The 2,407-nt window shown below is 55.9% G+C and overlaps 1 protein-coding gene across 1 annotated transcript in view; it reads right to left on the bottom strand.

Annotated features, from left to right (window-relative positions):
• The window catches only part of ZCCHC17 (zinc finger, CCHC domain containing 17), a gene marked incomplete at its 5' end in the record, with an annotated part of 10,419 nt that overhangs the window by 471 nt on the left and 7,541 nt on the right, over positions 1-2,407 (bottom strand). The gene's annotated exons all lie outside the window — the stretch shown is intronic.

A 2,407-nucleotide genomic window follows, 5' to 3' on the forward strand; every position in this document is an offset into this window, starting at 1 on the left:
CCTTTCAGAGCAGAGCGGGTTGAGGAAAGAGCCCTTTCACAAGCAATGGTGCTTTGCACAATCACTGAACCAATCGCACACCCTCCGGCTCTTGCAGCTTCCCCTCACGCACAGGCAGAGTCCAGGGGCTGCGCTGACCTCTCCGGGCTGTGGTTCCACAGAGCCCTGAAGCAAAAGCTACACCGAGCACATGAGATGCAGAACCAGAGCAGCTGGTGCTGGCATAAAGCTCGTGAGGGACTTTGAAGTGGATCAAACCCTCGATTTTGAGGTGTCAGACAGACTCGCTGCAGCCAGTGAGGTCCGGTTGTATGGTGCACCCACCTGACTGGGCACAAACTGGCTGCAAACCAGCATCCCATTCCCTTCCACCACCCCACTACGCAGCCAGGCACCAGCCACACCCCTACCTCTGCTCTGGGTGAGCTTTCACTCCCCAGTCTAGCCCAGCTCCTCCCCCCCGCGGGTGCTTAATCTCTGCTGGGTGCATTTCTTTGCCAAGAGGGTGCCCAGTGACCTCAAGGCCACCATGGGGCTTGCAGAGCCTTTGGCTGGGAGAGGTTTGCTCTAAGTGACCCCAGCCTCGGCAGGGCTCTCAGTGCCATGCTCTTGTCTCACAAAGAAGCAGAAGCAGCGAGCCCGGGGCACAGCTGTGCCAGCAACAGGGCAGGACAAGTCCTCAGGGACTCACTCACCCACCCACCCCACCCCGGGGACAAGAAAGCCCTGGCTGGGAGCAGATTGAAAGCATCAGTGTGAAGGAACCTCGCTTTACAGCGGGAAGCTGGAGACTTGGCGGCATGTCCATGTTCACCCTGGGGACTTCGAGCTCTGACACCAGCCTTCAGCTGTTCAAAACCAGAGCCAGTAGAGACACAGCATGGAAAGTGAGGCAAAGAGGGAAGAAAAAACCAATCCCTCCTCACCTCACAGACCCCCAGCAGGGTCAGGTGGCTGTAGCTTTGCCACAGCACTATGGTCACCGACATCACTCAAAATTTGAGTATCTATGTCTCGCCATGGGACAATACCAGAGTCACAACAAATCCCCCACCCACAGACGAAGGGCAAAAGCAAATCGTCAGTCTTTAGAAGAGGATGGTAAAGAGTTAAATCTTCCAGAGAAAGGGATGAGGCAAGGAGCATTTTCTCAAGCTTTTCCAGCCTGTGCACATGGTGAGAAAGTTTGACCAGACCTTCACGACCAACAGAGCTTCATTCCAGAGCTTGGGAAACTGCCTCGGCATGGGAAGGCCGAGGATGGGGCAGGATGTCACACATGTTCCTTCAGGGGAAATCAAAGTCCACACGTGGACATTGCACTGGTGAAAAAAAGAAAAAAAACAACCAAACACCCTCAGTCTTCCCTTTTTGGGGGCTTCTAACAGCAAACTGCTCCCACCAGCAGAGAAACCACACACACACTGCAGCGAGCTGCCAGCAGCGCCAGAACCGAATGTCTTCTGCAGCAGGGAGCGGAGCTGCCGTGACATCCGTCTGCACAACAGCAGCCTTCCCTGAGACCACAGATTTCTCAGAACTCCAGCATCCCGGTACTGGGACAACCCACTGGTTACCAGCTGACTCGCTGTTGCCCAAGTGGGAGCATTTCTCTAGTTAGTGCCAAAGCAAAGGCCTTTCCAGCCTCCAGCAACACAGCCCTGCTGCACCCCAAGCTGCAAACGGGTCTCCAGAGGCGAGGGCTGCTGACGTATGAAGCTCAGACCAGCTCAGCTCCCAGGCACACCCAGGCAGCCCTGGGCTTGCACACACAGCATCTGGGTAAACATTTGGGGAGGGTTTTGCCCAAGCAGACTCTCCCAGTAAAGATGCAGAGAGGGCCAGCAGGTACACAGGCATGTCACAGTTCCCTGCATGTCTTGTCCCGTCTATGTGACGATTCTACCAGAACAGAACAAACTGGCTTCAGAATTTCTCCCACAGAACCCGCACTGGGAGCTGGCGGGCAACAGAGCAACAGCCTGGAGCCTGACAGTGCTGCTTTTCCTGCTGCTCTTGTTCTTAAAAAGCTGACATCAAGAGGGGACCCCATTAGCACGGAATCCCAGAGTCCCAGACTGGTGGGGCAGGAAGAACCTCTGGGATCACCCAGCCAACCCCCTGCCAAAGTAGAGTGACCAGAGCAGTTGCCCAGTTTGGCGTCCAGGCGCGTTTGGGGTCTCTGCAGAGCAGGAGACTCCACAGCCTCTCTGGGCAGCCTGGGCCAGGGCTCCCTCACCCTCACAAAGAAGTTTCTCCTCACGGTCAGGTGGAACTTCCCAGGTTACAGTTTGCGCCCATTGCCCCATGTTGTGTCACTGGGCACCACTGGGCAGAGTCTGGCCCCTCCTCCTGACTCTCCTTTAGCTGTTGATCCCATTGATGAGGTCCCCTCTCAGGTTGATCT

The sequence above is a fragment of the Buceros rhinoceros genome, unplaced genomic scaffold (assembly GCF_000710305.1).
Source record: "Buceros rhinoceros silvestris isolate BGI_N320 unplaced genomic scaffold, ASM71030v1 scaffold15670, whole genome shotgun sequence".
Lineage (NCBI taxonomy): Eukaryota > Metazoa > Chordata > Aves > Bucerotiformes > Bucerotidae > Buceros > Buceros rhinoceros.